Source organism: Crocodylus porosus, unplaced genomic scaffold, assembly GCF_001723895.1.
Source record: "Crocodylus porosus isolate Cpor-Errol unplaced genomic scaffold, CroPor_comp1, whole genome shotgun sequence".
NCBI lineage: Eukaryota > Metazoa > Chordata > Crocodylia > Crocodylidae > Crocodylus > Crocodylus porosus.
The window spans coordinates 11,306,433-11,319,833 of record NW_017728925.1 but is presented as its reverse complement, the minus strand read 5'-3'; the positions used below and the strand labels follow the sequence as shown (position 1 = coordinate 11,319,833).

The window sequence follows — 13,401 nt, the reverse complement described above, 5'->3', positions numbered from 1 at the left end:
GTCCTAGCAGGCATCCCAGCCACAGGCATGTTCATCCTACCCACCCCTGCAGCCAAGGTTTTCACCCAGTGACTGCAATGGACTCAGCTAAATTGATCCTAGTGTTTCTGCGTCACAAAGCAAGAAGGGCCCGGGCTGGTTAAGCGACCTGCTTAGTATCATGTACCAAGCCCTCAGTCTCCTTACCCCAGCCCTGCGTGCTGCTGGCACGGCACGGCACAGCACAGGACTGCTCCCATCCCAGACAGGCAACATCTAGCTGCATGGCATTTTCATGCCGGGAAAATGCATCGAGGTCCAGACAACGGCAGAACAGCCAGACAAAACCCAGAGCAAACACCAGGTAACTGCGCTACCTGCCAGCAGCCACAAAGAGATGGGTGGGCTCGGATGTGAGCAGACCAGACTATACAGCCATGGGCAGGCAACAGTGTCCATCTGGCCCTCTCCGCTAGCTGACGCAGCACCCTGCGTCAGGCCGGTGGCGAGAGCAGCCAGCTGCTAAGGCTCCCTGCAAGAGCTACCCAGGCTCTCCTCTCACCTTCCGCCAGCCACAAAGGAAGCCAGCTGCCTCTCTCAGCCCCGAGCGGGGGAAGACACTGTTGTGTGGCAAAGTCACTAGGGGCACAAGCATTTCAGTCACAGGAGCATCCCAACAGATATCAGAGAGCTGCATCTGCCAAGGGGTCAGCAGATGGAACCGAATGCAGAATCTGGTCCTCTGCATATCATGCAATGCCTGCTGCCCCCAGCACACTGCCATCCTCAAAAGCACAAGGTACCCAGCATCGTCCAAAATGAGATGATACAGTGGAATACTATGGGCATTTAGCAGCTTGGGCCCTCCCATAGCTAGTGCCCATTCATATTACAGCAGCACCACGGGCCCAGTCAGGATTGGGGTCCACAGGGGTATTCACGCTCATCTTATGGGAGCCAGCAAACAGTCCCACTTTGTACCAGCCTCTCCGCTCTCATATGGACCCTCCCCTCCCCACCAGGTTTAATGCTGTCTACGAAAGCCGAGCTATTTTCTCACTTCAAACATCACCATCTGCCAGCAACAACCCCTTTCCAGACAGCTCTGGCTTTGGAAATGATCACAGCCCCTTCTGAAGTGCCGATGCCGTGTGCTAAAAGCGTTCACCTCAATTTTCATAAATTAGCTCGAAACAGAAGGGGAGCGAGAGAGAAAAAACATCTTTTTCCTTTGCCAACTCTGGCGTTCCAGGGGAGTCGCCAAGCAATGCATTTCAAGCGGGTCCTTGCAGGACCCTCCGATTACTGCCCTTCGCTCCTGAGAAGGGACATGGCCAGATCAGCCCTCAGCAAGGCCGACGTCTCCGGAGGAGCCAACCGCACCGCTCTCCCCGACCGGACGGAGAATTACCAATGGGACTCCTTCAACCGGGGAAAAGGCTCGTCTGGCCCTGCTACAATTCATACGATGCACCACACTGATCCCAAGGGAAATGTTGTGGGGAATGAGAACACGAAGTAGCTGGAAATGTCTCAGTTGAGAAGGTTGAAACCCAGAAGGAATAACGGACGGAGAAAACCTGTCAGACTGGACTCACGGACTAGGCTCTCCCCCCACCTCTGCACTACTGAGCAATCAGAAGCAAGTCAGGATATCACACAGTGCCTCAGTTTCCCCCCAGCCCTGGGTGCACACTGGAAGATCTTTGGAAGATGGACTCTCTCTTACTATGTGTTCACCCAGCACAACCGGGCTGTGATCTCAGCTGGGGTCTCCAGTTACTACTGGGGTTAGAGCTGCAGTAACACTCATTTCAAGCCCACAGCAGTTTCTGTTTGGTCTAAGGACTTCCTCTCATCAAAATTCAAGTTAAAAAATATAGGCAGTTTTGCTGGTTAAACATTAAAAGCGCACCACACGCCTAACCCCCCCGGCTCAGTCCAGCTGCCACAGTTCAAACTGGGAAGCACTGCTGGCCTGTCACCCATCGCTGCTCATCACGGGGCCATGCCGGGAAAGGAAAGGAACTGCGGACACATCGGCTGGACGTGTCCAAACATCCTCTCCTCACTTAGCCAGGAGCCAGATTTCTCTGAAACCCCCAAGAGCAGCAAAACTATTCGGCTGCGTGCCTGGTTCTGCGACAGTCACGCTGTGCTCAGCTCTGCCATACAAGGAGCTCTCATAAGTCTTCCCCGTCCACAGGGAAGATCCATGCCCAAATCGGATTTGCAGGAAAACTGGACGCTTGAACTCGACTCCCACTCCACGGGGTTTCAGCAGTTGGCCTTGAACTGCTTAGAAACCATGGCTCAGGAACAGATGCCAGACTAGCAGGGCTCTAGGACTCGGCACCAGTAAGTCCACACTGGTCCTTTAAAACCACGTGCAAACCTCGACTTAAGCGACACTTGAACTCTCTAAACACCAAACAAACCCGATCAACACTGTTCCAGCAATACCGAGGCACCCCTTGCAGAGCTCTTTGCCCTGGGGACAGCTATACCGTGCACTGTACACCACCGTAGTATGGCGTAGAGCAGCGGTTGTCATCCTTTTTAGACCCAAGGTCCCTCTCAGAAATGCCAGCTCTTAGTTTTCACTCGCTTTTTGACTATGGTAAAATACTGAAGCAATTCTTCCGCTGCAAAAAATTCAGAACAGGCCATAACAGGCCAGAGTGCTTTTGACACTATGGATCCCTCTTCAAAATCTCTGGTTTCTCTTGTGAATCATGTTTGCACGCTTACTGGTGCTAACACTGCGTGGCTCCCCACAGCACTCTTGATAGGCTCTCAAGGCACCCCAGGGTGCTGTGGCTCCCCTGCTGAGAATCACCACAGCAGAGGAGCACAAGCGAGTACTGAAGGACCCCAGAGCTCAGTGCCGGCTGCTACCATGCTTCTCCAGCACCGTCATAGTGAGACGGCCTCTGGTCCTTGACCAGGCTCTTTCCATGCCGTCTCAGAACATGCAGTGCCCATGCCCAACGTGCTTTCCAAAAGAGGTCCGTGCAGCTATTTCTATATCATCAGTGCAGCAGATGAGTCACAGAGAGGTAAACTGATTGAGCCCAGATCGCCCAGCAAGCCACCAGCAGGACTGGGGACACAACTCACGTCATCAACTCACGGTCCAGTCCCCTTGCTCCACGCCGAGACGCTTTGAACCCTGGAGTTTTCCTGTACTCCGTTTGCCGGCACGGTTACTACCGCATCGCTCAGACCTGAGGCAGCAGCAGGTTACCAATAGTAAACCATAGGTACATAAGGGCTCTCAAGGCTGCTAACTCTAGCGCTGAGCCAGTGGGGAAATGTTTCGACCCTCTCCCGCATGTCCATAATATCTGCTTGTTAGCACAGAAGACCGGGAGTCCGCAATCCAGCCTGGCCTAAAATTGGCCAGGTCACTTCACTTCTCCGTGCCTCAGTTTCCACAAAAGGTAGAGCAAATCCCACATCTCAGCAAATACCGACTAGCAGAATAGCAAGCCAGGACTGTGGAAAAACAAAGCTTCATTGTTAGCAGCACCACAGTGCTCTAATTATACACTATCCTGCATATGCGCTGACCCCATATTGTCCAGTTCAAAATTTAGGGCAAACAGCCCTTTCCCTGAATACACCGGTACATCAACAGGTACTGATAAATACCTAGAACCATGACTGCCCAAGGAAAGGATTCGAGGCATTACATGTGTTGAAAATACCAAAATAAAAAGTGTACCGAACAAAATTCTGCCTTGCTGTTTTTTGCAGACACCAGAACTGCAAGCACAAATGGCAGACCTGTAGCAGGTCGACCCCGCATATCAGTAGAAAGCGATTTTAAGGATTCTTCTGGAGGGAAAAAATACAGTAGATTTATAATCAGAGCAATACAGTACCTGTTACTTCTAGAATATTATGCAAGAGGCAGAGGGAATTGTGTGTGCATCTGGCAATCTTCTCTTTAACTGTCGCCATTAGTGGATTGTCTAGCTACTGTACCAAATAAACAGGCCCATAAGCAAATCTGATCCCATCTCCCTCAGGGCTGGTACCAACAAGTACACTAATATGCAATTAGAATCCTCTGCAGACACTATTAAATATTTAAGGGCTGAAGCTGGCTTTCAGAAGTCAGCTCAAAAAGAGAGAGAGAGAGATTCATAGTTTGTAACAAATAAGGGAAGAAAATGATGATACTGAAATACTTCCAGCAACATCCAGTTGCTGCTTTTGTTTCATTCTAAGTTGCAGTTAACCTTGGTTTTCCCCATGAGCTGACAGCTATTTCCAGGGCACAAGGTTGATTCCTTCAACAGCCTGGAAGTCCGAGGCAGACAGGATCCCATATGTCTTCCAGGGATAAGCGCAAGGGTAGTCCATCGCTTGTGAAGAGGCCAGCAGTCCTGGGGAAAAACGTGCTCTTCCACAATGGCTTGTACTAAAAATTGGGGTTACTGCTTGGTTAATTTTCCTGCTTCACACAGAGTACTCACTACTGCCTGGTTCACAGACATGATGCTGCCTCCCTACCCAGCCCCTACTCCAAAAGCAGGGAAAATAGGATGTCCTTTGGCATTGGCCATCTCCTTATTTGCAGCATGCATGGGGAGAAATTGGGAAATTCCCAATCTGGCCAAATGAAGACCCCAGGGGAGTTTGATCCTGCATGCACACAAGTGTAGGAAAGACCACGGGCTGTCGGACAGGGACACCAAAGAAGTGAGTTTGTACCCTCGTCTTAGGGAAGTCTCTTAGACACGTGGAAAAATGGAGATTCCACCTCCTGATGGTGTAAGCAGAGAGAAAACCTACTACTGCAAGGTGCTTAGATGCACAAGTGATGGGAGCCACAGGAGCGCCTAGATAGCTGGCAATCTGGAGGGGCACGAGGACCTGCTGGGGCATTAGGAAGACCCCCTGCTCCTTTCCCGTAAGGTAGGGGAGGATCAAAACTGCAGTGGGTCCCTGTGTGGAAAAGGTCGAACAAAAAGTAGCTGCTGGTCTGAAATGCGCCAGCACAGCTCTGGATCTCGGGGCTGTGCGCCGGTGCCCCACAGCAGTCCCTGCTGCTGTCCTCATATTTAAGACTTGATCCCGTATCGCTTCCCCCTCCCCATCGCACCCCATGTTCCCACAATGTCAGGCAGCAACTTGCTATGCCTGCCGCGTGGCCCCAGGACCAGGCTGCCCGGTGTCGCAGGAATGCAGCTAGGCAGCCTCGGGGTCAGGAGGCAGCGTCGACCTCAACACCAGCGCTGGCCCCCTGAGCAGAGACCGTTCCCCTGCCGCTGTGTCCCATGGAGGAGGCTACACCCAGCAGAAATGAAGTGGGGTAGGCTGCTTCCAGGGCCTTAGGTCTGTGGGGTGGCTGGAACGGAGCCCTGGATTTTGCTCCCCCAAAGTGGGCCGCTTTAGCTGATGCCCAGCATGCAACACCATCGCTAGCCCTCAGGAGGTATCGGCTGGGGATGCCACCAAGTGGGTAGTGACTTGTCCACACAACTACATTCCCAGCAGTAGTCCACTGCAGGGCCCAGGTGCTTCGTCGGGGATCCCCACCACCTGCTCGAGGTACACCCAGCCCGAGCAAAAGGCCGCATGGTTGATATTACTGCTCTTGAATCTTTCAGCTCCTCCCATTCCCTTTTTACATCTTCCAAGCCCTCCTCCGAGGGGCTGCAACACGGAGAATCCCGCCGCTCTGCTCCCCAGCCCAAAGAGTTTCATCCACATATCACACCAGGATCAGTCCAGAAACTGCTCAGCAAGAAAGCACAGCACCATGCAGTGGCCCAGCCCTGGCACCCACCCTCTGCCCAGCGGCTGCACTGTTGGCCTTGCTTAGGGCTACTCTGCGTGTGGGCCAGTTGTTCTCAGCCAGGGTGCTGCGGTACCCTGGGGTGCCTTGAGATCCTTTCCAAGGTGCTGCAGGGTGCCACGCAATGCTAGCACTGTTAGGTGTACGCACGATTCACACAACAAACCCAGCCATTTCAAACAGAAATCTGCAGTGTCAAAAGCCTTCAGACCTGTTGTGACCTTTCTGAGCTCCATGTCACAGAAGAACTGCTCTATTACTTTTCTGTAGTCAAAAGTGAGTAAAAACTAAGAGCTGGCATTTTCCAAGAGGGGCCTTGAGTCTATTGCAGGGGGCCCTCAAGGCTAAAAAGGTTGGGGACCACTGATGTAGGCAGATGTTCTCTTTCAAGTTCGGCCCCCCTTTAAAACGCTCCTAAATTGTAACTGCCTGACAAGCACATCAACTGCTGAGCTAGGATACAAGGCAGCAGAGCAGAGCATCCCTTACTGCGGAGGCGCAGACTGCGCATGGCTCCAGGCTCCAGCAGGAATTTCTGCTTGATGAAATAAAGCACAAGTGCAGACCTTCGAAAGACAGTCTGGAGAGAAGCAACAAAATGAAGCTGTAATTGATCCTGTTCATTCCCACCCTGATGGGATAACATTATATCTCTGTTATATCTGCCTCTGAGAGGATGCCAGCATGCTCTAGGCTAGATAGCCAGAGACCTTCTTGCCCATCACCAAATGCAGCTGCCTCTGGTGTCTGTTCAACACTGCACAGTGTCGCCACTGGAGTCACAGACGGGACAAGTGGTTACCAGAAATTCACCCCTCAGGACACACATGCAGTGAAAGGGCCTAGATGCCATAGGCATCCAGGTTTACTGAAGATGATTAATGTAGAGATTAGTCCAGTGAGATCACCCCGCCAGGGAACAGCTTAGAGAACGGTTTGGAAAGAAATGCACAGGGTAAATGCACCTGCATTCAGCATCTGAAAGACAACTTGATTTGCCTTTGGTCACCACGGGACTGAGCTGCAGGAGAGCTAAGCCCCTATTGCTCCAACTCCCCAGCGTTTCTAAAGGTCAGACTCAGGGTCTATTTCCAGGCATGTAAAGATGGACATAATCCTATAGAAACAATGCAACGTAGTGCCTAATGCAAGGACAGCTTGCAATACAGGGGCACCTGACTGCCTTCCAACAGGAACATGAGCCTGTGCTTGGGGGGCAGTTTTGGGGAGCTGTTTGCCCATAAGGGCTGGTGGTTGTGTCTTGGTTTCCTGGTGTATGCAGGCGATCAGCTACGGGGCCTCATGTCTACCTACTCCCAGAGAGGAGCCCTATTCTTCCAGGCGTGTTTACATCTGCTGGACACCATCATGAACATGCTGGGGGCAGGGGCAGGCCTGCCTAACCGGGTCCTGCAGCTGCAGAGCCGTCCTGGCAGCAGCCAGTCTTACGAAGCAAAGAAGCACAAAGCCCTGAAGAGACACATCAGAGATCTGCTGCCGAGAGAGACGCCTACCAGACTCGTGCTATTTGCCAGAGTAACACTCAGAGTGGCTGCACAGAGAGCAGCGGGGTTTGGGAAGGGTCTGCATCCCTTTGCCTCGCTCAGGGTCGCCAACACGGGCGCGTTGACAAAAATCATGCCCCCTCTCTGGGCCTTGGTTTTCTGACCTGTAAAATGGGTGCACCACTATTAACCTGGTTAGCTGCTGCGCTTGGGACTCTGCAGACAATGAGCGTAAGAGGTGCGAAGCACCGTGCTCAATTTTTGCTGTATTTGGTTCGGGTTTTTTTTAAAAGGAAACCATTTGGCTAATACACTATCGCTGGGGCTGGAAAAGCCAGGGTTTTCAAATAAGCCTCCCAACAGGAAACCCTTCCCACAAGCCCAATTTCTACTTTCCCCCTCCCGCTTGCACGTGCCTTTCCAGGCCCCTATCCATCTCCTCATGTCTCCATCTCCTGGAATCAGCGTTCCCAGCCAACAATTAATCAGTGCGGCGAGGGAGGAGCTGAGCTGAATGGCACTGCCGGGACAGCGCTTCCCTTAGCCCTTCCTCTCCCCAAATTTGTGGCAGGCTTGGCGGCTGCAGCTCTAGGCATGAATCTTGCACTCCTGCCAGGGCCCTGCGTGTGGCCACACTCTGCGGGCTGACCTAGGTTGCTTCCAAAAGGTCTTGCCGTTCATTCGGCTCAGGTGGCTCCACGCAGATGTCTGCAACCGGGAGAGCCTGGTGTTCTGGGCAAGGTCATGCAGCGAGACAACGGCAGAAGAGGGAAAGGAGCCCGGGGCTCCATCCACTGCCCCACTTTGCCTTCCAGTGTGCACAGCTACATGGATGACCATGCCACTACAGGAACAGCCGCCAGCATGCGATCTGCCCGTTACAAAGCCCCCAACCCTATGCTCTTGTTCAGAAAATTCGAGGGAAGTTACTAGTTAACAACCGCCACGCTGGCGGAGCTTGCTCTGCCATCCCACAGAATTCAACCCACCTCTAGATTTCACAGCAAATCGAAATCAATACCTTTATCGTTTGCTCTTAAACTAATGCCCATTAATTCAATGCATTACCATTAAGCACCAGAGCCAATTTTGTGGCTGTGTTGTAAAGGAGGAAAAAAACCCAGGATGCTGAAGTGAGTTTAAAATTTACCAGATCAATCAGGGCGTGGGACACGGTGGAGAGGAAACCAGCACTGCATTCTTTGGAGGACCGGTTGGCGATGGGGGACTCCTTCGTGCTGGCGGAGGTCCCTCACCAACAAAGAGCTGCCCCCACCCTTCACTCCTCTCTGGGTCTTCCACAGAAATTCACTGCAGACCCCCAAGCTACACCTGTAAAACACACGGATCTGGGCCCCAACTGTGCAGTTGGATCCACCCAGGCTGGTTTCTTACAGCCCTAAGGATCCTAGTGCAGCCTGCTCAGCCCTCGGGGCTTTTTTCTGAAGACCACAGCTGCTGGTGCGAAGTGACTACATAAGAACCTCAGCTTTCACTTTAAAATATATGTTCTTAGCATTTTTGCACAAGATTCAATACCCAAACCCCACAAAAACCAGAAAGTGCCAAAAACCACCACCAAACAGTGTTTTTAAAAAAAACCCAACAAACTCTCAGACTGTTTAAAGCAACCTCATGAGTGTTATGAGTAGGCAATACTGTTACCACTGGTTTGGGAGTGAGATTTGAAAGTACTCGGTCCTCTGCCTTTTTGGCATAAACCTATGTCACACATAATTCATTCCTGAAAGACAAATATTCTGCCCCTCTCATCGTACAACATGCATGTGCTCTTGGCACTGTCCATGGTTTTGGTTAAATGCATTTCTTGCTTACAGGGATGCCCCATTCTCTCTCCAGTGACAGGACCTAAAGCACCCTGGCCCCATTTCTGCCAAGCACACTAAGGTTGCTGAGGTTTAAGCACCTGCTTGAATTACAGCCCGTTCCTGGTTCGGTGTTGAATCAGGGTCTGGACAAGGAGAAAGAGCAGGAAAGATTTCCTGGGAGACTCAGGCAGTTCTACCTTTTGGGGACAAAGTGCACAGCAGCGATCGCTGTCTTTCTATGCTAGCTCAACTGGGCTTTAGGGCTTAATAAATTAATGATTATGAGGCACTTTAAGAGGCTGTGGATGAAAGGCACTTTGAAAGTGCAAAGAATTACATAATTCATTATTAATTATTATCAACGTTCGGTGTTGGCTTTTGCTGTATTCCCCTAAGAGGCAGCAGCTTGGACTTCCAGAAAAGTTAGCGCTCTCAGCGCTTCATCTGGGCTCCAGTCAGGTTGGCTCATACTGCCACTTTGCAGGCAAAAGGAAACAATTTTTAAAAGTTTCTTCTCACATACTTGGAGATGCAGATCAGCACCCAGTGGCCACCCTGGTCAGACCGAGGTATCCAGGCACCATTTAAAACTGCAATAAGTGTCTGCCTGCATCCATAGGTATCTAAACACCACCAAAAAATCTGACCTTGAGAGCTGCAAGTCAGTAGCAGAGCTGGAAAACAAACCCAAGAGCTCTGGTCTCCATTCCTCTGCCTTTGGGTTATATGGCACAGCTCCACGTATCTTCCTATTAATACAGGCCAATGCGATGTCCCCCGATTACAGAAATGCACAGTGTAACATTCCTGGGATAGTCTGGACTTGCACCAACACACGGAGCTGTGGTCAGTCGTACGTACTGACAACTTTGTTCACAAGAGCGATAGGACTGGGGCTTTGTGCACTGAAACCCAGCAACCTCTCCAATGACAACACAAAGCTACCCCACAAATTCGAGCTGACGTAACAGAAGGAAATTTCCCATTGGGATCTGTTGCTAAATGGCTCTGCTCCAGACACAGGGCTCGCAGCATTATAGGAAACTACGAGACGAGATGATAGCCTCGCAGGAGAGCAGCCTGCACCCCCAGGGAAGCCTCGTCTAGATGCGCTTCTCAGTTTGCAATGTAAATGGCCCCTGGGACGGCAGCACGCTGTGCCGCGGAGCAGACCCCATTTTGGTAGGCCTGGATCACACATTGAATTTCAGGATGGATGCCAAGGGATGGCACTCCACAGTTGTTCATTCAAGGCCTGGCAGCGTCTCTCTTGGCTCACAAAGGTGCTCAGATACTATGGCAATAGGTGGCATTGATAAAAACCTACCCCGGACAGCGACTTGGACCAGGTAATGGATGAGGGCATGAGATGAGAGCAGGGATTTTCATCCCCCCAAAGGAGCTGTGTGTTGGTTCACTGCTGCAACTGCCCTCTACTAATTCTGTTTGGTGAGAGAAGTGGGTCTAACAGACTAGACAACTGCTAAAGGAGTTCAGAGTTCAATTCCTGTACTCCCATCTGCAAATGAGGTTCATCCTTCTCTACTTCACAGGCTCTGAGGATAGACTCTGAGCTAACTATGAGAGCCATGCAGGCACCGAAGCTGACGGCAGAAACCTCACTTGCCTGGACCGCTGTGGCAGACACAGGACTGCTTTGGAAAAAATGAGTAGCAGCAGAGAGGAGGCCTAGAGGAGCAAAGCTTAATAGTCCAGTTCTAGTTCTGCACATACCGCTCTGCTGAAGACATGGAGGCTGCACAGGTGTAAATACATGCAAACCTGGCCTCTGGGACTGAACCTGTACCTGGCCTGTTGAGCCTGTATCTTTTACATGCCCACACAGATAAAAGTGTACAAAAAGCCACCTGCACATGCCAACTCAGGGCTAGCAAGGGCACTGCTGCCCTGCATGCGTGTACACACTAAATTCAGTAAATTGGGTGGGCCAGAGCAGATGTGGCAAATCAAGAGCCTTGCTGAGGCCAGCTGAAATTGTCCCGTAGTCCATAGCAATGACTTGCTTTTTGGTCCAGCATCCAAAGAACATAAGATTTTTTTTGGTGGTGGGGAGGGGCAGAGGCTGGCACAGCGGGACAAGCAGAAGAGAAAGGAGGAGAAAAGAAGTGTGTGTGTGGGGGGGGGGATAAAACAACTTACCCCGAGTTGGGTTGGGTATTTGACCAGTCAAATACAGTTCAGTCTATTGACCAACCCACTATTGGTCAAAAAATGTAAAAAAATAGCCAACAGGTCCAAACAATACACAGAAAAACCACGAATTTTCCATTGAGATGTGTTAAAAACCATTAAAAATCATATTTCTATCAAGTAAACTATAAAAAGTGGGGTTTTTTGTAAAATTGCTATAATCTTTGACTGTCAAAAAATATGCAGGCAATTGACAATATTTCACAGGTTAATTGACTGGCTTCCAACCCTAATGGAAACACTCCCCAAGGCAGACACACCCATTCTGCAATGCTATTACATTTGTTCTGCACCTACCGCTGAAACGACCTTTGTCTGCCATGTACTTGTCCCCTGTGGGATTCACTGGAAAGGGCTGCTCTTTCCCTAGGGTAGAGTGGCACTACAGAGTAGACTTACACTGGTAAGTAAGTCCAGTGCCAGCTTGGGATGGTGCCAGACCAGCCTGGAACCATCTCCACCATCTCCAGGAAAAAGGTGGAGATGGGAGTCGAGCTCAGGAGCCCTTAAGGGTCTGTCTACAGAACAAAAGGATTGCAGCCCAGGGCATTTATGTGATGCACCCAAAGTGCCCTGTGCTTAGTTTGCTGCCTGGTGCAATCTGGGCCCCTGCTATAGCTCCCTGTGCAGAATGGATTAAATCTAGCTTGGATACGCCTGCCTGGACCCCAGTCACACCTGTGTTGGGGTATGTAGCCATCCCCTGTCTGACTTGCTCTAGTGCTGCTATCTGTCCAGAGACGGGATGCAGCAAGACTGAATGTCGGGGTTGTGCAATGCACCAGTGTGCCTCTTCTCCATATGGAAGAACCAGCTGCATCCTAATCTAGGGCTTTTTTGGACAAGCACTGCTGTGGGACTGCAGCAGTGACAGTGGAGAGAGCTCCTAGGTCTGGCTACACATATTTCGACTATACAAAGAGAACACCTCCAACCTGGATGCAGAGAGGTAAACTTAAAACACAGTAGCCTTGGCTTTCCCTTGATTCTTTCCTTTATAAAATCATTAAAGCAATCCACTTGCACCAGTCAAAACAGTTCCTCTGCTAGGAGCGCTCATAAGGGTAGATCAGAGCTTGCAAGTCCTCTCCTTTGGAAGAGCAGAGTATTAGGCTGATATTAAAATGTCTAGCAAAACAGAGAAGGAACTTTCTGGTGTCTGACCCTTTACTGTGCTACAGAATAGGGACAAGGCTCCTCTGCTTCATGCACGAAACTCTGAAAGCCCTGCCAAGGGGCGAGTTCTCATTTTAAAGTAAAGCAAGCTGCCTGATTCAAAAGTGGAGTGAAGAGCCCAAATGCAGTGATCTGTACGTACTGATGGATCAATGCATGCCCATGTCGGGCAGGAGGAAGCCCTATAAAGATCTTGAAGCTGCAGATCCAGGTGAAGTGCATATGGCGTTAAGCAAGTGATAACACAAGACCATGTATGTGGGGAGGGGGGAGATGGGGAAAACACATCCCTTGGACATTTACAGCTAGGCAAAAAAAAGCATTTTTTTTAATAGGATGGGGGTGTTCCCTTGGCTTCCTGCCCCCTATAAATAATTTGTTGTCTGTATGCCTCTCCCAGCTAATCTCTCATGAATTCCTTCAACAAAGCCCAGCAGTGTCTGTGCAATCCATTAAGAGAGTGAGTAAGAAATTGTCAATGCCATGAACCCCCCTCCCTGCTCTTTAACTAAAAATAAACCAAAAATCAGAGGAGGCAGCGCAGAATTTCTGGACTCCCTGCAGATTCACCAGCACAGCGCAGATCACAGCAATCTTTGCCACTGAATATTTTTTCTCTGCCCCCTCCCCACTCCATTTCTCCCTCTCTCTCACTCACACACGCACACACAGAGCGTGGAAGAGATTCGCAGGGATGGGGGTGTTTTACTCTCCTTGCCAGCGCTTCAGTGCATTGTGATGTCTGAATCACCACCATGAGCTCCTTGAGAAAAAAAAAAAAAAAAATACCTGTCTGTCTAGTGCCTCTCACAGCAGCGGTGGGCTCGTCGCCCAGAATAATTAGTGGAAGTGTTTTCCCACTCCATTTCTCCCTCTCTCTCACTCACACACG

General features: G+C 50.6%; 1 protein-coding gene across 1 annotated transcript in view; it reads right to left on the bottom strand.

Moving 5' to 3' along the window:
- The window catches only part of NCS1 (neuronal calcium sensor 1), a 68,223-nt gene that overhangs the window by 52,821 nt on the left and 2,001 nt on the right, over window positions 1-13,401 (bottom strand). The window lies entirely within an intron of this gene.